We start from the raw sequence: 23469 nt of genomic DNA, 5'->3' as shown, positions 1-23469 counted from the left end.
AAAGTTCTAGAAATTACCTGGAATGTGAAATACTAGCTACCACTAGAAAAAGGAGAGAAAAGAAACAATTACCATAAATACAGATGCTGTCGTCCTCACATCATTAGGTAGTCATGAGGTCTAAGTTGGTAATCAGAGGTGCCTCCTTCTACCATAATTTATGTGCTCCTAATCTTTAACCTCACCCCATTTGAATGGCATAGTTTATCTGGTGGAGTAACTCTAATCCTGATTGCTATAGGATTTGTCTTGGGTTATCCTCCTGCATCTTCCCCTTGACCTGAACTATAGGTCAAGGCACTGCTAAGGGGAGCCTGTGTGAATCGTGAATCACTTGGGTTCCTAACATTGTCCTTCTTTCCTCCATTGTGTTTCAGCAGGACATTTTCTCCTCGGAAATCAAGATCAGTCACTTCATGTAACACATGATCCCTTCTCTGCCTCTGGGATCAAAAGAATAGGAGTGAACACAAACTGATCAGAGCACAGTCTCAGCTTCCAGTATAATGAAATCACGATGGCGTTTCCTGGTAGAAGTATTCCTTTTGTGAGTACAGAAATCTAAATACCCAGAGAGCCCATATTAATGGAGATGTGGAGCTGAAATCCTTCTAATAGGTTGTGATTTTGTGTGTGTGTGTGTGTGAGGAAGATCGGCCCTGAACTAACATCTGCCAATCCTCCTCTTTTTGCTGAGGAAGACTGGCCCTGGGCTAACATCCATGCCCATCTTCCTCCACTTTATATGGGATGCCGCCACAATATGGCTTGACAAGCGGTGTGTTGGTGCGCGCCCGGGATAAAAACTGGCGTACCCTGGGCCGCCGCAGTGGTGCGCACGCACTTAACCGCTTGTGCCACTGGGCCGGTCCCAGGTTGCGATTTTAATAGTGAGAGAAATCACTCCTAACTCTATTCTTTGTTTCTTAAACACATGAATCCCATCTATGGCATAAATTGCACCATATATTGGCCACTGATTTAAGGCATACAGTACATCCTTTTGATTGACTCCCTGATCTTACAGACTACTAAATATTCTATCAAACATGTTGTGGTGATGAAAGATGTGATAAGACCTATGAATTCTGTGTGCCATCTTTGCATTGTTACAACATGTGTCTCTTGATCAGAGGATATTTTGTATGGGATACCACGGCAATTGATAAGGCATTCTGTAATTCCATATATGGTAGTCTTAGCAAACTGTGGGTAGAGATGGTAAATATGTTTCTAGAATATATGTCTATTCCTGTGTGTATGTACGGGGTGGGGTGGAGTGGTTTCCTCTCATTTTGTGGAAGACTACATTATTGTCACAGATATCAGCTCTTTTCCTTGTCAGAGGATTGTATTCCAATGCCCTTTGCTTATGTGATTTCCCCATCCTCTGAGAAATATGGAGTATACTTTCCCTCCCCCATTGCTGGGCTTAGTCATGTGAATTGTTTTGGCCAAAAGAATATGAGTGGATGTGATTTGTGCCATTTGCACACAGAGAGAGGAGACTTTTAATGAATTCTGTGATTGATTTGTTTCAGCTTCCTCTGATTTTGTCCTCTGTCACAATAGCAGGATGTCCCAAACTGGAGTTGCTCCATCACCATGGGTCCCAGAGTAGAATAACAGAATAGAAGCCAAATGGAGCAGACCCGTAGTCAACACAGGTAACGTGAACAAGAAGTCATTTTTGCTACTGTTGTTATTGTTTTAAGCCACTGATAGTTTGAGATTGATTTTTACTGTAATAAAATCTATCTAATAAATGCCTCTATGATATAAAGTATCCAAGCTAATCATGTATCACCAGGTGGCCAGTTAGCACCCCCAGGGAATGAAACAAAATTGGGGATGAAACACTGGCGTTTACTTTTGGGAGGTTGACCACAATAGTGGTAGCCAAGTCAGCCTGGGAGAGGAAATACCTCTTGTTCTATCCATACACAGCCCCAGTTCCCACTGTCAATATCCACTTTGTAAATAGGCCCATTGAGAAAACACCTGGATGACTGGCAGTCACAAGGTAGTCCATATTCTCCAACCATTTTTGAGAGTGCCATTCATAGCGGCAGGCCACTGGTAGGCATTTAGAGGGGTCAAAACTATTTTCACATTTTTTGCTTGTTTTGAAATGTCCATACCTCGCTACTAAATTCCTTGTCACTAATCTTCCAATTTTATTCCTCCCAAGTCCCTGATTAGCCACCAAACCCATTAGCCATTGCCCATGAATCAGCACAGATCTACATTTCAGGCTATCTCTCCTCTTATATAATGTACACCCACTTCCCAAAAGTCTGCTGACGAGAGGGATATCCTTACACTACAGCCTTTCAAGGACATTCCTGAATGGGGCTGTAATGTAGTAACCATTCAATTCTGACTCTTCCTTGCATATGGTGCACATTATTCTCTAAACTAAACCCATACGTTTTCTTTATTTCATTTCTTTCTTTGTCAGATGGTCATAAGTAGAGTGATGATAGATCCTGGCTTGCCCAGAACACTCCTGATTTACACCCACTGTCCCATCTTAATTATTAATAGTGCCACTTTTCACTCCCCAAAGTGTCCTGGTTTGGGAGTTAACTATGTGGTCACATTAATCATAGATGTAGGCTGAGAGAGAGGTGGTACAGCAATGAAGGCATGTGCATCTCAGCCTAATTCTTCTGCAGTTTATCTGTGCATTCCAGACCTGCTCAGGTCCAGGCTCATAAATTCCTTTTCCATTACACAGTGGCAGATTACTGTACTTATCCAATTTTATGATTCAGTAGATCAGCTAACATCCTGTTGATTATGTGCAGGTGGGGATGCATGATGCCTTGCTGTCCCATGGTCAAATATTTTTTTTTTTCTATTGGGAACCAGTACCAGGTCACTGGGTGCTTTTCAAATGAAGACGAGTTAGTGACTGAAAGGGCCAGGACTAACTCTTCAACCTTAGGATTCTGTGCTAATTCTCCTGTTGAGGCTTTCTAAGGGTTCTGTAGAGCATCTCTGTCTGCTATAAACACTTCCGATACTATTGGGTCTGCTAATTGAATCCAAATTGCAGGGCATCTTTTCCCTGCTGTAGAGTCTTTCCTTATTCTAGGCACCATTCAAAACTGGCAGATTTAGGGTTATACAGAAACAGGTCAGAGAAGCACACGTAAATATGGTACATGTCTCAAAATCAAAAGAGTTCCTACAAGCGTTGAGCCTCTTTCTTCATGGTGGGCAGTGCAAAGTATACCAACTTGCTTTCACTTGAAAGAGGATATTCTGAGATAGTCCCTACACTACTGAACCCATGGAAATTTCTCTGAGGTGGAAAGTCCCTGAAATTTTGCAAGGTTTATAACCATTCTCTTAAATAAATGTATGTTGCTATAGCCTTTTGAAGGCTTATTAATTTCTCACAATCAGGTTCAATTAGAATACTGTCATCCATATAGAATAACAGTAATGAGATATCAGCATGAGCAAGAGATCTTTCAACTTTATTATGACATGGCCCTAAGTCAGGAGAGTAAGGGTATACTGATAGCACTGCTGATGAAGGCAAAAATGACTCACGTTAATTTATTGATAGGGATGGGAAAAAGAGAGCTCCTGTACCCAAGCAACTGTGTGTGTTGATTGACTCTAGTAGGGACACTAACTTCAGCAAGTTAACTGTGATTGTCATCATCACCTGATTAATTTTGTGATAATCTATAGTTTTTCTCCATGACCTGATTCTCTTTTGCACTGGCTAACAGGCAATTAAACGAGGATGTGGTAGGAATCTCTATCCCTATGTCTTTCGAATATTTGCAGTTGGTACTAATCTCTGCAAATCTGTTCTAGATCAACTTGGCTTTTTATTTCCTCTCTTGGCAGGAATGGACAGATTCTATAGCTTCCACTTGGCTTTTTCTATCATTAACAGCCTTCACTATACAGATCATAAAACGTGTGTTGGGATTCGGTCAGTAACTAAGTATATCCGCTCCCACTATAAGCCCAGACATTGGGAAAACAGTCACAGGAAGTGGCTGACATAAGTCCCCCGCTACAACTTGTGTTAGATTTCTACGCAGTAACCCTAGAATTTTCCACTTGAACACATTAAACATTTCTAGGCTGCCAATCTATTTTATTCCTAGTAACTTCATGATCAATTAATCATTGCCACAAACCTCTGTCTCTCAAAACAGATTATCACCCAACTCAGTGGCTTATTATTCTAAATGCACTCACATGATCTATGGTAAATCAAATTGTCACCTGACCTGTGCACCTCTAGGTCCCTATTATTCCTGTTGAGATGATGGAGCCCAATTTTATTGCAGAATCCCTCATTGTTAGCTCCGGTTTACTGAGAATAGCCACTGCAGAGCTTTACCTGCTGATGCCCCTCTCACCAATATGTTTCTTAACAGTTTAGTGAAGGGAGTCTCCTTTGGACTATTGCAGAGAAGGGGATTTTTATAGCTGGATGAGCATTTTATGCACAACAGAGTCAGTCTAACATTCACTCTAAGCCAGTGAAGTTCTGGTGTTTGATCCTTGGCTACTGTGGAGTTCAACTTTCAATTAGTCAAAATAGTAAAGGATGTTGGCAAGGTGAGTTCAGGGGAATTTGGGGGGTTAAAGATCTCCTACTAACACCATTCCTAGGTACTCAACTCAATACAGTAAATCCTAAATCCCAGCTAAGTATGCCTATCAATATATTCATCCCAATCAATACTTTTATTTTGCCTTTTCTGGTTTAATATCAGTAGGGTCCACTCATAAAATGCTCCCGAAACTCTTGATAGAAATTAGTGACCTTATACAACATATTTGGAGTATAGACTATGTCCTCTTGAGACGTGCCATGAATTTTCCAGTCTAATCTAGGAATACCTAACTTTTTACAGACCTGAAGGCAAAAAGGTGAGGTGGAGGTGTGCTCTGAGATGGATCAGCAACCTCTTCTGAGGAAAAAGCATGAGGACTGTTTTAAAATATAGTGTATTAATAGAAAACTTGAGGTATAGTAAGGCCAACAGATCAGGAAATGACCGCCATTGAAAATATAGTTTATTGCTCATAGTTCCCAAAAGGAGGCGGCATGCCATGCCATGCAATGGTTGGGGGAACACGTGGGAAAGCACAAGGGTTAGTTGAGAGACAGAGGGAAAGGAGGGAACTGTGGGCAAGAACATTTATTGTAGTTTCTGTGAGAAGGAATGGGTAAAACAGGGTAAGCAGACTTAGGATTGGCTAGTTTGAATCATTTCAGCGGGCTCTGGGGCAGAAGGCCTACCCCTAGTTGTCTGGTACCTGAACCTGGAGTGATTAGGACAGAAGGATATTAGATCAGAGAGTAAGAGCCCAATAAAAGGAGGTGGTTGGGGTGTGGGCTCTGGATTGGCTGTGTTGTATTTGAAAAGCACACTCACGTTTGAGTTGTTTCCTGTCTCTAGGAACCTGCTAGCCCTGGGAGGGCAGTCTCTCCAGGGTCAGCAAGACTCCAGATGTCAAAGCACCAGAACACAGAAAAGAAAAGATCTGGTTAATACAAGGATCAACCACCAAATTCTTTTATGCAGAGGGATGCTGGTTCTTTCAGTGTGTGTGTGTGTGTATGCGTGTGTGTATTGGGTGGCTGTGGGCATTGAGGGAGGATATCTTTGCTGGCAAGTTGATTCAGGAGAATTCGGCTGTTCAAAGGTTTTAGCATTGACCGCCTCTGCTCAAAAGTCCCCACCTCATGCCTCAGAGTTTATCTTCTTTCTCTTAAAAATTTTTCTTTCTCTTTTTCTTTTAAATTAATGACCTTAATGTGGCATAAATTTCTTTCAAGATTGGATATTTAAAGAGTGCTATAATTTAGCAGCTTTTAGCATATATTTGCTGCAACTATAGGAGATGAGAGCCTCTTCAAAATAGCCCTAAAGATTGTCTGATTTTTTTCTCAGTTCTTAGCTGGGCATTCAAGGACTTCATTTTGTCTTTTTCACTATTTATGCTTTCTGGGTTATTGAGAAAAAGCCAACTGACTCCACAATCTTTATAATCACGATCGTTACCATAGTTACCAATTTCTCTAGCCACTTGACCTCCATCTGCACAGCATCCTTCATCCCATGCTACCAGTGGGGATAATTTGAGTTATCATGATGCCACCACATGCCGTGGAATTACTATTGGCCCATTACTCCCAGCAAAGAGGTTTTTTCTTCTCTTCTCAAATATATGAGCAGCTCAATAGCAGAATCTTATTTTGATATGATTCTACAACCCTGAAAGTTGGAAAGCCCTGTTTCCTAAAACTACTCTAAAAGCCAATTACTGTATTAGTCAATGTCCCAGCTGGAAAAAGATGGAACATTCACAATGAGTAACTGAGAAAAGTTTAATAAATGGATGCTGTACTGAAGTCTGGGCAGGGTATAAAGAAACCATCAAGGGATATTGTAAGACCCTGAGGCTAGCAAAAGTGGGTAGCCTTTTAATACCTCGATCTCAAATGGCAGCATGGAAAGCAGTTATCTAAACCCAGGGTGGGTAGATGTATTGAGAGGACCTTCTGACAAGAGCTGCTCTCTCTCTGAGAGGAATGCAGGTGTCTGACAGTGACCCTGAAGGGAGTCTGTAAAATAAAAACCTAACCTCAATTTCTTCCTATCCTCTCATTTTCTGCCAGAATTTCCCATTGGCTGAACCTGAGGAGAAACCCAAGCATATGAGAGCAGGGAAATACAGCCCATATAGGCCAGCTTCCAAGGACGCAGGAGGACAAGTTTAGAGGGTGGATTTGGCAGGACAAAAACAAAATACCACCACAAGTAGCAGCCCAAGAGGAGAAAAATTAGAGCTGGTTCTAACATCTGGATCTTTTTCCTTCTAAGCCTCTAATGGGTTCCTTCCTCTTTCTGTAGCTGCAATGACGTTAAACATTAGTTGTTGACTTTCTTCTTTTCTAAGAAGGTCAATTCTTCTTCTGTCCCCAGATATTTTTGTCTTCCAAATGAGAAGGCCGATGTTTAATGAAATTTAGGAATGAAAATTTTTCTTCTTTCTTACTTTTCCTTACATTTACATCTACGCAATGTAGGTTTAAGTTTCTAAAACAAGACTAATATACAATTGGCATTCCTCCCTTAACATGACTACTTCATTTTTTACCTAAATATGCAAGGAAGAAAAATGTAATCAAATAGAAAGATTGCAGTGGCGTTTTCTGCCCAGAAAATAATTTCATATACCTAAGATCAAATCCAGGCTTTGCCTCTTCTTAGCTTTATTGACTGGATAATTTTTAAAAATTTCCCTGAGTCTCAGTTTTTCCATAATTAAAATGGGAGCTAGAAGATGTAACTTGAAGAAAAAGTGTTATTATTAGAGACAAAGGAAATAATGCTCCTGGTCCAGTTGCTGGTACATATTAGGCACTGAGTAATTGGAGAGGATTATTAACAGCACAGACATAGAAGTAAAAGAAGAGAAAACACTGATTTAGGTGTCTAAAAGATGAATGAATATCCATGAAGAAATTTAGAAATGAATGCTAAAAACATCCTTAATAACTCTTAGAACTCTAACAAAATAGACAGATATTTTTATATACCTGAGGTCTGATAGGAATGTGTAACCACTAGCCATGTATTTGTACTAAGACACAGTCCTTTTCTTTTCTTTTAAATTTTAGAGTTATCACCACATCCACATGGATTTCCATGCCACAAGGGAATTAAACCCCTGTGAGCCACACAGTTGAGAAATGTGTGTGGTCCAATATATTGACTACTTTGGGGCTTAACAAAGTGAATCGAAAACATCAATGATTAGTGGGAAATGAAGATGCCAGGCTGAACTGTGTATTACAAAGCAGGGATAGCATTTGGTTAAAGCCAAACCCTTCGAATTTTAGCAATCCCTAAAATCAGCTCATATGCAAAGCTCCTTATACTAAAATGAGCTTAATTTCTGGTTGTAAACAGTTCTGCTGAACACCATAAATTTCAGGCTTTATGAGGATTCCTTGTTCGATTCAGATTAGCTTAGGAAAATCTTTAGTTACATTAAAATCTTATATAGTGGATTTACTCCTTCAATTTATAGCAACAATTTTCCAGTGCATTTTTTTCTTCTGGTATAATTTTTCCACCACTGTTTTAGAACGTTAAGTTGAAGAACTAGTTATTTAATGGGTAAAATCCATTCTTTCTGCTCTGATATATATTTTTCCTATTTGAATTGAGTACAATTGTAGTATCTCTCTATTATTTTTATATAGACTCATAATACTATCCACACCTTCTCCTTCAAGAATTATAGGATATACTAATACTTAAAAAATATATAGGAAAGTCACTTATTGGTTTGGACTGGCCATCATTCATTCTCCTTTCTTTTTGGTAACATTTTCTGAAATTGCTTTTCAGGTGTTTACCCCTTCCCCAGGCAGTCCGTGTAACTTTGCGGAAGCTGGACCTATTCTCAAATCTTTCTTCCAAGGTAGTCAGCACATCCCTTCAAGCTGTTCACAGTTTTTTTGTTCAGGGATGGGCTCATGCTTACATTAAGGTCAATGAGTAGAGTATGTATTCTCTATACAGTCTTCTTGGGAACAAGCATTCTTGTTTTTCAATAGAAGTTATTTGGAGAGAATCATTTCATTAGCTGGAATTGAATGAGGAAGCCTAAATCAATTTGGAAGCTGCTGGCAGCCATTCTGTGACCATGAGGGTTTCCAAGCCTTTGCATGAAGCAGACACAATAGAATATAGAGAAGAGAAATGCAACAAATTGCAGAATTTGAGGATATTCAAGCCTAACTGAAGCCTTCCCAACTTCTGGACATGTTCCAGTTTTAGGTACATGTACCACAAATTGCCATAATTTATAAGCTCAAATATGTCTACTAGTTTATTATTTAGGTTTATTGCTTGCAATGCAGAAATTTCTAACTAATGTTAATATACTTTTTTCCTCTGTCTATTCAATCAACATTTCCATCCAGCTGCAATGTGCCATTATAAAGGCTCAGAGCTTCCTGGCATCCTTTTTATGTGCATATGGAATTCAAACAGAATTTTTTCCACTTTCAAAGTTTTCATGAAAAATTGTCTTGGTTTGATTTAGATATCTGAATGTATTTTGGTTAAAATTTCAAAATGAACTTTAATTGTGTTTTTCCTACCCTATTTACTTAGAATTGCCAGATAGCTTAAACAAAAATGGGAATACTTAATACATAAATATATGCATTTTATAGATAATATTCATATATAAAAATAATACATAATATATATTATTGTAAAAGAGAATAACGTATACATATTTGTAAAAATATTTAAATTAATTTATATTTCTTTTCATTTGGGTAAGATAAAAAGATTATGCAGATATCTCATATTATTTAAATTTTTGACAATATCAGTTATCATTAAATAATTAAAAGATATTTTAAAACACACTCATAATACAAAATTTACTTATTACTTTTGTATCAATCGTGTTGTATTCATCAGTTTATAACCTGTCCATAAAAATTATGTTCACAGCAGCATTTGACACAATAGTTAACATGCTATTAAATGAATTTTATCACTTGTTAGAAATAATAGCGCCCGTTTCTTTTGTTAAAAAAAAGTAATTTACAGAAAGTTCTTTATTCCCCCATCATATCATCTTCTAGATTTGAGTAACATTATCAAAAGAAAATTTATCATTTTGTTCAATCTGAAAATATTCAGCAGAAAATATAATTAATTCAAAGTACTAAGTATTCAAAAGGAAGACCTTACCTAGATGTTTGATTCAGAACTGAATCCATTTGCTATATGAACTGGTAAAAAAGCTCTTTTACTTAAATATTACTTTCATACTGAAACATGCCATCCATCTTTTTCTCAATAAATTTCATAATTGAATAAAAGAATTAAAAGGGAAAATGCAAGATTTTATGGAGCTATCTAATATTTGTGTCTAAAAACCAAAATGAACATGGCATGAGCATGGCAAAGACCTGGTCAAAATGAGAGAGAGAACTAGAGCAGTAATTTTACAAATAACATGTTTATAAAACGAGTATGTTAAACAAGAGTTGCTACCACACTGATATAAATGGGGAACCATGTGCAATTTTTATTCATTCAATTTTCCAGCAAAGTTTGTAGTTTATCCAATCAGGGAAACAAATGTGAGGGAGCAAGAGATACTTTTCTTATTGACAATACCCTGTGAGGTAGGTGTAATTTGATAGATGAATAAACGAAGAACAGGGAGATCAACTAATTTGCCTCAAGTTACAAAATGTGAAGTTAGGGTTCAAAACCAAGCATTCAGACTTAAATTTCATTTTATTCATTACTAAATTTGACTCACTGATCATCATCATCACTACCATCAAAATAATAATAGTAATAATTATGTATATATACACACACACATATATACATTAATGTCTAGTTTTTTTTTAAATGTGCCTTCTAGATAGCTCGCCAACCTTCATTTATTTGACAACAGAGATAACTCAATGACAAATAAAAAGCCCTTCAATCTGAGTAATTTTATCTGCTGCCATATTTACCAAACTTTAGTTCTGGACTACTATATTATGTAAATATTCTGTTTGCCTAACAAATTGAATATGTGAATTAAACAAGATAACCTTAGATATCTTTCTTTTTGTGGAAGATTAGCCCTGAGCTAACATCTGTTGCCAATCCTCCTCTTTTTTGCTGAGGAAGATTGGCCCTGGGCTAACATCTGTGCCCATCTTCCTCTACTTTTTATGGGACGCCACCACAACATCGCCTGATGAGCAGTGGGTCAGTCCACTCCCGGGATCCCAACTCGTGAACCCCAGGCCATGAAAGCGGAGTGCATGAAATTAACCACTATGCCACCTGGCCGACCCCGCAGATATCTAATTTTTATCTGGTGTTTTGAATCTCGATCCATTAAGGAACACACTAAATAAAGATGGAGGTGAGCACTACGAGTTGCTTTGCCTGAATTCCTCATGACTTCAGAACTTTCTTCCCATAGCTAAGACAGATGTCTCTGAAAAGTGAGAGTGTGTTCAGAAAATTCATTCAAAAGCACTGTTAAATTCCCAGTTGAAAGTCTTTGGCGTGCAAACACAAAAACCAAAGTAAAATAAAACTCAAAAAGCTGCAGGGAACCTTTTGAAATTGAGCAGCTACTAACACGCAAATCAGATTGCAGAATATTTTTCTCTAACGGAAGTCACTGTTTTCACTTTACTTTCGCTTAAAAAGTCTTTAAAAACAATCTGTCAGAATGCGGGATGTATTTTTCTCATTACTTTTTAAACAGACAATTGCTGTCCAACCACGAGTGTTTCCAAAGCCATTAATGAGCAAGTTGTTAACTAAACAATAAGATGGGGATACACAGAGTTTGCTTTGAAGGATTTTCCACGATTAATTGGGCTGAAAGGACAGAGTTACGATTATCCGCTTCCCTCTGCTCTCCACACGTACACACCACTAGAATACAATTGGAATCTTTAACAATTAGAGCAATTGTCAAATGTGGATGATAGGGTTAGGTTAATGACTATTTTGTTATTATTTCACAGAAACACAACCACCATCTGAGTCAGGTAAATTATATATTGTCAATTCCCCTACTTCCTCAGGAAAAGACACTCAAAATCTACGCATGGTCTAAGAATGACATTTTCTGGAAGTTACAGTTGACAAACACTTTTTCCTCTGAATAACTATTCAAAATCTGAAAAGAAACACTTTTTTGACTGCTCCTCTTTTCACTTTCGATTTTTCTCATGTTTTTGTTCGTTACTATCATATATATAACAGACAAGAGCTAACTTAGATACAGTGAACTAAGTGAAATATGTATTAATTTTTCAACTCACACTTTTAACAGGATTGAATAGTTTGAGACTAACGTGATAAGTTTAAATGACAAAATACTTACACCCTGTGGGCAAAGAATGTTCTTCAGTTTTATAATTAATCTTTGATATCCACATAAACATTGGCACTCTCATCACAGGCAGAGGCAATGCTACACCTTCTCTAAGTGAGTTTGTAGGCAGTGCACATGGGAGCCGGAATAGTAAATAGAGTCAATGCTGCATGATAATTACAGCCAAGAAACAGGTTTCTGAGCGTATGTATTGTAATTGTCAGAGGGTCCCAAAACTGACTTTGGAACCCTTTGGAGGGGAGAATAAGCTTGGCATTGACTTTAGTGTGTTCCATGGAACCACAAGACATTTTAACAACATTATCATTTATATCTTCTTAAATATTTGTCAACCTTTGGGAAAAATAGAATACGTGTTTATGATGGTTAATGTTATATGCAAACTTGTCTAGGCTATGGTGCCCAGTTGTTTGCTCAAATAGTAGATGTTATTGTGAAAGTATTTTTGTAGATGAGATTAACATTTACAATCGGTTGACTGTAAGGAATGATTATCTTTTTTTTTTATAGCAGTAACATTGGTTTATAACATTGTATAAATTTCAGGTGTATATCATTGTACTTCTATTTCTGCATAGGTTACATCATGTTCACCACCCAAATACTAATTACAATCCACCACCACACACATACATATTCCTAATCATCCCTTTCACCCCCCGCCTCCCCGGTTCCCCTCTGGTAGCCACCAATCCAATCTGTGTCTCTATGTGTTTGTTTGTTGTGTTTCTATTTTCTACTTATGAATGAGATCATATGGTATTTGACCTTCTCCCTATAACTTATTTCACTTTGCATAATACCCTCAATGTCCATCCATGTTGTCACAAATGGCTGGATTTCATTGTTTCTTATGGCTGAGTAGTATTCCATTGTGTATATATACCACATCTTCTTCATCCAGATTATCTTTGATAATATGTCTGGGTCTCATCCAATCAGTTAAAGGCCTTAGGAATAAAAACTGAGATTACCTGGAGAAGAAGGAATTCTGCCTCAAGACTGCAACACAGATATCCTGCTTGAGTTTCCAGCCTGCTGGCCTGCCCTACAGATTTCAGACTCAGATGCAACACCAACTCCTGCCTGAAGTTCCAGCCTCTGCCACCCTATTGAGCATATTTATATACATATAAATATGTATATATATACATATATGTATATATGTACATATCTCCTATTGGTTCAATGGGCCTCAGAAGAGTAATTTATTTGTCTAAATCATCAAATTGTCTGTCTAAAATTATTTGTTTATAACTTAGAGAGGTAATTATAGTGTCAAGACATGTTTTATTGGGATGTTGATTCAAAACTGGGATAAATGTGCACTCATTACATGTGCCAAAAATTTCAGAGACAATATTACATTGTCATTAATCAACTAGCTTAATATTGCTTCTGCCAAAGTTGTTTTGTTGTATTATTTTAAAAGGATGAGCTCACCCTAGATAAAGAATTTCATTTAAAAATAATCCAGACTTATTAAAGACATACCATATGATAGCCAGCATGAAAGGCTATGAAATCAGGATCACTGCCCTAAGAAGCTCTTGTTTCTTTTCAGGAGAGAATTTAAAGGACTATGGAGAAAACAAAACAAAACAAACAAACACAAGAAACTACGAGATATGAGAAAGTTGAGTCATTGATTTTTCTGTAATTTGAAGGTAATTTAATCTGTGATCAGTTCTATGTTACATTCCCGGTTTAACACACTGTATTCTGTATGCCAAAATACAGATTTATTTAACAATTCCCTGGGACAAGTGTAAAATTTCTAGACTTGTTTCCAAGGATGAGAAGACTTTAAGATAGGAGAATTTATATGGTATGAGTCAGTTTTGAGCCCTCAGCAGAGTAAATGTTTAAATAAAAGTAACACTGTGGGTCAAATTGGGAGTAATGACAGCTTATAAATATATAAACTGAGCTGTTTCAAAGTGCATGTCAGAGTTTGGATGAGGTCTTAGGATATCAATAGTGATAAAATTTCCTAGAATATAGCATGGAGTAATTTGGACAAACCTTTCAGCAATTCATGAATTCTAGCCTAAAAACATGTAACTATTCTTCTCTATAAGGGTTTAGTTTTGTTGCCTTAGACATTTACAGGAGAAAGCTTCCAGGACATGACTTTAAGTATAAGTGCCGAAAACAAAAAGTAGAGAGATACCAATGGGCCTTGCCATTTACAACATGGAAGGAACCTGCCTTTTCTCTTCTTTTTCCAGTTTTATTGATGCATAATTAACTAATAAATATTATATATATTTAAGGTACACAATGTGACATTTTGATTTATGTATACATTGTGAAATAATTACCACAATCAAGCTAATTAAGAAATCCATCACCTCACCTAATTACCATTGTATGTGTGTGGTGAGAGCACCTAAGATCTACTGTCTTTGGAAAATTCAACTATATAATACAGTATTAACTATATTCACCATGCTGTATATCAGAGCTCCAGAAATTATTTATCCTGTAAAATTGAAACTTTGTACTCTTTGGCCAACATCTCCCCACTTTTTCCACTGCCTATCTCCTGGCAATCACTGTTCTACTCTTTGCTTCTATGAGTTTGAATTTTTCAGATTCCACATGTAAATGCAATCATGCAGTATTTGTCATTCTATGTCTGTTTTATTTCATTTAGCATAATGTCCTCTAAGTTCATCCATGTTGCCACAAATTATAGGATCTCCTTTCTTATGGCTGAATAATATTCCATAATGTATATATATATACACCACATTTTCTTTACCCATTCATCTCTTGATGCACACTTGATTGTTCCGTATCTTGGCTATTGTGAAGAATACTACCTCCAGCTTTGTTCTTCTTGCTCAAAATTGCTTTGCCTATTTGGTTTTATTGTGGTTCCATATGAATTTTAGTATTGTTTTTTCTATTTTCATGAAATACCACTGAGATTCTGAAAGAGATTGCATTAAATCTGTATTTTGCTTTGGGTAGTATAGGCATTTTAACAATATTATTTCTTCCAATCCATGAATGCAGTGTGTTTTTCTACATCCCATGAATTTTCATTTTCATTCATTTTAATGTACTTATTTATCTTGAGACTTCTTTTTTTCACTCATGGATTATATAGAAGTATGTTGTTTAGTTTCCAAGTGTTTAAATATTTACTAATCTTTCTATTATAGATTGTTGTTGGATTCCATTTTGGTCAGAGAACATACTCTGTATGATCTTAATTTTATTGAATTCATTAAATTTTGTTTTATGGTCCAGGATAAGGTGTATTCTGGTATATGTTCCACGGACACTTGGAAAGAGTGTGTATTCTGTTGATTTTGGATGGAATGTTATAAATGACAATTAGATCTTATTGGTTGGTATTGTTGAGTATTTCTATATCCTTGTCGATTTTCTCTCTTGTTTTATGAATTGTTGGGAGTCCAATGTTGAAGTCTCCCAGTATACTTCTAGATTTGTCTATTTCTTTATTCAGTTCTATTATTTTTTGCTTCCCAAAAATTGCAACTCTGTTATTTGGTGCATCCACATTTAGGATTTCTATGACTTCATGGTAGATTAATTCTTTATGTACTATCTCTGATAAATTTTGCTCTGAAGTTGACCTTATCTGAAATAATACAGCCACTCCTACTTTATGTTGATTAAGATTTGCATGGTACATCTGTTTTCTATCCTTTTGCCTTCAACCTACGTATATCATTATATTTGAAGACAGTTTCTTGAGGATAGCATATAGTTGCTTGATTTTTAAAATACGTTCTGCCAATCTCTGTCTTTTAACTGAGGTTTTTATACCATTTAACTTTAATATTATTATTGATATATTAATGCTTAAGTCTTTCATTTTATTTTCTGTTTTTTGTCTGTTTTCTCTGTTTTATTCCTCTATTTTTGTTTTCCTGCTTTTCTGTGGATTACTTGAATACTTTTTAGAATTCTATTTTTATTCATTGATAGTAATTTTGATTATAACTCCCACAGTCTTTTTAGTTGTGGGTCTAGGTATTACATTATATGTATGTAATATTTCATAGTCTAAGGGTATCAATGTTTTACAAGTTCAATGAAGTATAGGAATTTTACTTCCCTTTAATTTCTTCTACTGTTTTCCATTTAAAATTGTCTTAAGTATTTTCTCTATATGCTTTAGAACCACATTACACTATGCTTTAATTTTTGCTCCAGCCGTAAAACATAATTGTAAAAAAATTATGTGGAAAAGGAACATCTATTGTATTTACCCATATTTTTGCTCCTTGAATATTTATTCTTTATTGCTCATGTTTCAAGATTCCTTCTTTTACCATTTCTTTTCTGTCTAGAAAACTTCCTTTAGGCATTTTTTGGATGTGTATGCTCGTAACAAATTTTAACTTTTCTTTAACCTGTGAATGTCTTTTCTTCCCCTTGAAAAAGGAACTCTCACTCTTGAAAGATATTTTTGCTGAATATAGGATTTGGGGTTGACAGTTGTTTCCCCTCAGCAGTTGAAAAATGTTGTTCCACTTCCTTCTGGCTCCATGGTTTGTGGTGATAAATCTAGTGTCATTTGAATCATTTTTCCCCTATTGGTAAAGTGGCATCTCACTGCTTTTAGTATTTTTGTCTTGGTATTTATTTTTCAGAAGTTAGACTATGGTGCATCTTGGCATGGATTTCTTTGCCTTTATCCTACCTGGGATTTTCTTAGCTTCTTGAATTTGTTGGTTTGTGTTTTTAGCAAAATTTGTGAAATTTTCAAAGATTATTTCTTTAAGTACTTTTTCAACCCTGGCTTTTTTCTCCTCTCCTTTCAGAACTCCAATTACACAAATGTTACAGTTTTTCTAATAATCTCAGATATCTCTAAGGCTCTGTTTCTTCCCCTCCTATATTTTTTCTCTATTGTTCAGATTAAGGAATTTCTATTGTTTTATCTGATCACTGATTATTTCATTCTGCTATTGAGTTCATCCATTGAGTGTTTTATTTTGGATATTACATTTTTTGTGTGCTAAAATTTCCATTTGGTTCTTTTTCACATCTTTTATTTCTTTGCTAAACAAATTCCATTTGTTTTAAGCATGTTCTTAGTCACTAATTGAAGTATTTTTATGGTTTCTGCTTTAAAATCCAGTTAGAAAATAACATCCATGTAATTTCGGTGTTGGAGCCAATAGTTCATCTACTCTCATTCAATTAGACAGTTTCCTCATTTTTCCTGATTTTTTTGACTAAACCTGGATATTTGAGATAAGACTCTGAGTATTATTTAAAGTGTGTGTTTATCAAGCCTTCTCTGATACCTCTGCATTGGACGAAGTGTGGGGATGCCTTCTCATTACTGTCAGATGAGCGTAGAAGTGCAGATTCTCTACTTGGCCCCCATTAACATCTGAGATGAAGAAAGTTTCCTTGTTACTACTGGGTGGGGTAAGAGCTCAAGCTTCCCATTAAACTTCAGCTGATACTACCCTGGCTCGGAACAGGAGACGATCCTCATTACTGGTCCCCATCTCCGGCCTCCACTAACACCCCGGGGGAGGAGATAGCCTCAGAATCACTGAGTAGTGTTAAAATGCCAGCCCTAATGGTCTAGTGGTTAAGATTCAGCCCTCTCACCACTGTGGCTTGGGTTCATTTCCCAGTCAGGGAACCATACCACCCATCTGTCGGTTGTCATATTGTGGCAGCTGTGTGGTGCTGTGATGCTGAAGGCTATGCAATCAGTTTTTCAAATATCAGCAGGGACACTCATATTGGATAAGTTTCAGTGGAGATTCCAGACTAAAACAGACTAGGATGAAGGACCTGACCAGCCACTTCCAAAAAAATTGGCTGTGAAACCCTATGTATAGCAGCAGAGCATTGTTTGATATAGCCAGATGGTAAGAGGATGGTACAAAAAACAGACCAGGTGGGGTTCCATTCTGTTATTGTTGTTGTTAGTGCCATCAAGTTAATTCCACTTCCTAGAGACCTAGTGTATGCAAAGCGTTAAAAGTCTTGACTGCTTTAGGCCTCCCCTGATACAACCCCAGTGAGGAGGTGGAGGGATACCTTTTTATTGCTGGGTAGGGAGGGATGTCCAGACATCTTCCTGGTCTCCACTACACCATGGAAGGGAGGACTTGTTACTTTTTCTCAGGTATGATAATCTTAGTTCCCCACTCAGCCATTTCTGATCTCACCCCGCCAGAGGGAGGGTTAGAGTGCCTCATTGTTGCCCAGCAAGTGTACAGGTCTAGTCTTTCCACTCAAACTTTGCTGGAGAGAGCAGGGTTGGGACTGTGGTTTTTTTCTGCGGTGTTAGGCTGAAATAGAGCAGTTACTGTCTGACGTTTTCTGTTTTTCAGGCTTCCATTTTCTTGGTCCTTTGGCTAGAGAGAGGAGGCTTTTTTGAGGTTCTTTTGTCTGTTCCTGTTGGTGTTTGGGGGCTGTCAGCTTCTCTAGTATCCATTCTGAGATATATGAGGCAAAAAAGAAAACCCAGGGAACTCACCAACTTGTCATTCCTCAGGCCCAGAGTTCCCTAGCCTGTCTATTTTCTCTCCAACTTTCAGTCTTCCTATACTTGTTATATATATATATATATATATATATATATATATATATATATATATATAATGCCCAGGTTTTCGCACTTTACCTAATGGTTGGAATAGGGAAAAGTACATCTGCCCCATCTTTCCAGTGCAGAATTTTTCCCACTCCTCCTCTTTTAAAATTTGATGAAATTCATATGGTTCTGTATTAAAAGATTAAAACAATCACTAAAATGTTTGTTATAATATTGACTCACAAGACATGCTATTTAATGTGATATATGCCTCTATATCATTTCCTTTGGTATTTGGCATTAAAGGAGGGTAAAATCTCATACACATGTCAATTATTACCCCCAACAAAAACTATTCATATCCCTTTGGTCAAATGCAAAAACTAACCATGAGGTTGGATACTGTAGACACATTAGTATTTAAGAGATTTTCACTGGAAAGGAAGATCAAGAAATAAAATCAGTAATTGCGATGGAGTGATGTTGCATTCTTTTTAAATTCCCATTAAAATATTGGGGGATGATGGGGTGTGGAGGGAGAAGTGAAGAGAAGGCCTAGGGTGACTATTCCTGTTTATCTGGGACTGTCCTGGGTTTGACCTTGAATGTCTGCATCCTGGGAAATCCCTTAGTCCTGGGCAAACAGGAAAAGTCGTCACTCTGACTGAAGCACTGTGCTAACTTATAGACACTGTATAATCTTAATCTTATAAGTAGCTATTTTACTAATGGGACATTGAAAGGATCACTAAATCACTTGGAGAACATCTCCACATTCTCCTACCTCATCCACCATTGTACCTATGTGCTCATGACTTATTAAAACAGTCATTTAATTGGATTTTCTGCTTTTGTCCTTCACTTCCTAGAGCCCTCTCTACTTCCAAACAGCAGATGTCTTAAGAATAGTTGCAGTAGAATCATATAATTGGAAAAATATGTTTATCATTAGAAAACTTTAATTATTAACTAGAACTAAATTTATCTATTTATTATATTATCCGTAGACTCACTGAATGCCATTTTTAAATGAATCAATATTGTAGGTTACTAAATTTACTAAAATTATACTGAACCAATTATATATTGGAATCTTCATTAACAGGAAATAGTAGTGAAATAGAATTATCTAATATTTTATTTTTTTATAAAAACAAGAAGAGAAAAAGCATAAAAATTTTCAATATTCATTTTTTTTGTTTTGGTACGTATACTTCTTTTAAGTAATTAATCTACTTTTCACAATGTGTTGTCTAAATTGACGTATGTTAGGGATATGGTATATAGAATTTAAATCCTCTAAGAAGACTAATTTTTAAATGAATCTAATTTTTCTTTACAGTAATAAACCTTTTGGTTATGTCTATAATCAATCTTCAAAAATGTTTGTTTTTAATGTGTTATATCATTTTATAGACATTTTTCCTAAAGTTAAACACACTTTTACTTTTCAAATAAATCAGTGAACATATGTAAGTTTACTTTTCCTTCTAACTCAGCCACACAGTAAATTTAAGTATTATGAGTATATTTCTAAAGACAATTTCTGTCTCCATTTTAAAGCTTCAAGTAAATTTTTAGTTAAAAAATATCTTCCAAATTACTCAGACTCCTGCTAAGGAAGGATGTGCACAGTAGCAATTAGGACAGTTAATCAGTTGGATTTGTCATCTAAAGGGGAAAAATCATTAGCAAGACACTGGGTGGCCAGTGACAGCTTAAATACTTATAAATCACAAAATTGTCAGCTCCTTCATTTAAAAGGGATAGGTTGAGCCTTTTTCAATTTAAACTTTTGATTTATGTCACTTTGCCAAAAACCTAAACACTTGGAACCTTGTCATGCAGAAAACTTTTGACAAAAGTTAAACAAGCAAATTGTCCTAGAAAAAGTCACAAAACTCTTGTCTGCATACTACATCAGAGCCTCATTAGACATGAATGACCATTATGTAGACTCCCACACACTAGAGGCCAGCCACTGAACACTTACTGTGCATCTGCAACTGATTGGGTCTATTTCACAGAGTCGAGTGAGACATGGATCCTGTCGTGAAGGGGTTTATATACCAGTGTCCCAAAATATCCTTTGAAACAAAACAATAAAATATTACAACTGCCACAAAATTAATAGATCTATTCTTTCAAATGGCTTAAATTACAAAGCCACACCTGTGCTAAAAAAAAAAAAAATGCAGCCAATTAGACTTGTTGTTTGAGAATCAACACATCTCAGGTGACAAATTGCCAAAAACCACCTTTCAATTGACCTTAACTAGAGAAGTATCTGGAAGACCTCTAGTAAAAATACTATGCGTACTCTCTTTAACATTAACTTCTATCCATTGATGTCCTAGACTTATCAATACTCAAGTCATTGAATCAACTCTTATTTCATTCAATTTTCAAGGTTCTCTTCTGCATAATCATCAGATTAACCATGTGGTTGATCCAATTTAGTTAGGATACTCTAATGTGTACTAAGATTTCCTAAGCTTTCTAAGGAGATTGTGAACTCTTTTTCAAAACATGTTCTTTTCTTTATAATTTTATTTATAACAAAGCAGAATTTGAAAGTCATTGGAACCCATAGGATACAAATTAGCATCTAGATTTTATTCTAATAATCGTTGTAGCCTTGTCATCATTGAATTAACTACAATTAATTTCTGAATTCCTGAACTATGTTAGTACACACACACATACAGACACTTACATGACCAATTTGATTTGCACAATTTACTTAAATCGTACTTAAAAATAAACAGTCAGCAATGAGTACAAAAGTGCCACCACTGCAATTCTCTGAAGAATCCTTTAAAATTAATTACTCAAATGACATCATTATTTATTTACCAAATATTGCAGGGAGCTTACTGAGCTTTTCACAAAAGAGTTAAGGGTCAACGAAGCTTTGGTCAAATAAGTAATACTCAGTCAATAATCTATTAAAAATGGTAATGCTACTTTATAGACTTTTAGAGCTGGGATACAGCTAAGGTAGTCATTAAATTCATCCACATTACATGTGTAGTGGAAGTGGTGGAAGCTCTTGTTTGAGAATATAACCTTTTGCCTTAGTATTTAGAAGAGTTTGGAAATCAATGAAGTAAGGGAACAAAAGTTCTGAGAAAGAGTTCATAGAGAAAGTGGAGATGTAACAAGACACACCTGTGATGGTCTAAGCAACCTAGAACAGGAGCAGAAAGAAAGAAACATTGAATGATATTACGTCTTAGCTAAGACTTTATGTGAGAACTTTAGAGAGAAGTGGAAGTTAAAAGGTCCAAAGAAGAACTTTTTTTCTAAAATCTTTGTGAAACATTAAAAATTCTATGCTGAAAGCACAAGGGACCTCTGCTTTATTGCCTTTGTAACATGCTATAAAACTCAAGGTGATGGGTACTTGGCATACTATTGGGTAACATAAGGGGACAATGCACAGGGCAATAAGCAAGACCCTCCTACATTTGAAATGTAAAAAAATCAGGAGAAAAAGTCAGCAACTTTAGAAACAAAGGAAAAAGGCAGTGGGAATGCATATAGTACATATATTTCGTAAGTGAAAATTTGATGATTTTTCATTAACTGAACACACTTGTGGAACTATCACCCAGATTCAGAAAGATTAATCCTAATTCTCCTTACTGATACAAGTGCCTCCCAACCAAAGATAACCACTAACCCAACTTCTAAAAGCCTATATTGATTTTGCATATTTTTGTTCTGTATATAAATGCTATTACATATGATGGAATCTTGCAGGACATGCTTATTTTAGTCTGTTTGGACTGTTATAACAAAAATACCATAAACTGGTTTATTAACAGCAAACATTTATTTCTCACAGTTCTGGAGTCTGGGAAGTCCAAAATCATGGTGCTGGAAGATTCGGTGTCTCGTGAGGAGATCCTGCTTCCTAGACTGTTGTCTGTTTGCTGTAACCTCAACATGACAGAAAGAGCAAAGTTGCTTTCTCAAGCCTCTTTTATAAGGCCACTAATTCCTTTATGAGGGCTCTGCCTTCATGACCTAATCACTTCCCAAAGGCCCCACCTCCAAATACCATCACATTGGCAACTGATTTTCAACATACGGATTTTGGGGGGACATAAACATTCAGTCCATTGTAATGCTGTTTTGTGTGTGGTTTCTTTTGCCTCTTTAGCACTAGTGAAATTTTTCCATATAATGCATCTTACTGTATTTTATTCTCACTGCTGTATACATAACAGAATTTTCAGGGGAAAATTTGAAAATAATAACTAGGTATTTATTTTTATTTATTAGAAAAAATATAGCTAGCAAACAAAGCCATGATTCAGAGATATGAATGCTTAGGTTAAGGCTGCAGCATATGTACCTCGGAAAATCAAGAGTAAATTTTAAAAAATATGTTAAATATTAGTGCAAGTTGTCCACAGTAATGACAAAAATTATGAGTTATGCTTAATTGACAGTGTAATGTTGAACAATGATTGGAGCGTGAGTCTATGTCATATGATTTCCAGAAAGCAAAAGAAATGAGTTTATAGTCAATTAGTGGAGGATGGTCTCTCCAAGTAAGATAACAGGTGAGCAGTAAAAGTCATCTGGATTAACTGGTCATCAATTTCTTTGCTGAATCTCCTGAAGTCACATGAATCAATGGGATCATCACAAGGAATCCAGTGGTTCCACCAGTTATTTCTTTGTCTAGTTTTTCTAGTTATTCTCCCTGGGTCAGAGAAAGAATTGCAATGTCTCTTCTTAGAAAAGAAAGGACACAGTCAATGAGGTTGAAAGATCTTGCCAAAATTGATCACCAAGTGGCTGAAAAACATGGGTTGAAATGGATTCTAAGGCTTTTAAGCCAAAGAGAGCTAAATATAAAGCCTGATTTGGCTGAATTTATCAGTTTGGATGCACTCAATCAGAACTTATTGTAAATACTTTGATTCAAGTCCCTCGAGGACTAATAACACTCTGAAAGT

General features: G+C 36.2%; 1 long non-coding RNA gene across 1 annotated transcript; it reads left to right on the top strand.

Moving 5' to 3' along the window:
* Positions 1 to 431: 431 nt before the first annotated feature.
* Positions 432 to 22616, top strand: LOC147913337 (uncharacterized). The gene is made up of 4 exons (XR_015548874.1): positions 432 to 547; positions 1542 to 1667; positions 13514 to 13616; positions 22347 to 22616. It is a non-coding gene; the product is annotated as an uncharacterized LOC147913337 (long non-coding RNA).
* Positions 22617 to 23469: the final 853 nt, after the last annotated feature.

This window comes from Ceratotherium simum, chromosome 28 (genome assembly GCF_057802395.1).
Source record: "Ceratotherium simum simum isolate JZ-2026a chromosome 28, ASM5780239v1, whole genome shotgun sequence".
NCBI lineage: Eukaryota > Metazoa > Chordata > Mammalia > Perissodactyla > Rhinocerotidae > Ceratotherium > Ceratotherium simum.
The sequence above is the reverse complement of the archived record's forward strand: the minus strand, read 5'-3'. Positions and strand labels throughout refer to the sequence as shown.